The sequence below is a fragment of the Lipotes vexillifer genome, unplaced genomic scaffold, assembly GCF_000442215.2.
Source record: "Lipotes vexillifer unplaced genomic scaffold, Lipotes_vexillifer_v1.1 scaffold1280, whole genome shotgun sequence".
NCBI lineage: Eukaryota > Metazoa > Chordata > Mammalia > Artiodactyla > Lipotidae > Lipotes > Lipotes vexillifer.
This window is the reverse complement of record NW_006786568.1, coordinates 233,062-233,439: the sequence shown is the minus strand read 5'-3', so window position 1 is coordinate 233,439 and position 378 is coordinate 233,062.

Here is a 378-nt window from a genome sequence, read left to right as displayed (position 1 = left end):
AGTCCAAATAGACTACATTTCCCAGCAGACACTGCGGTGGACCCTTCCCCCAAATGCGGCTCCCGCCGCCAGGGCTGATGGGAAGTGTAGTCCCTGGACAGGGACATGCCAATGGAACGGTGTGCCTCCGTCTGTGTATTTGGAGGGGACTGAGCTTCAAAGCTTCGCAGGTTCCCTCGGGGAACCCCGGCGTCTCTTCGTCCCTGCAGGCTCTTGGGTTTCCGGGACTCGGTCCAGTTGGATGCTGGGGCTTCTCCTCTCTTTCCCAGCACCAACGCGGTACCCCCATCCGGTGCCCGCGGGCCCCAGCCCCTGCTCCGACCCTCGGCGGGCGGCCTGCCCCTTTAAGAGTGGCCCCGCTGACATCACCGGCGGGGG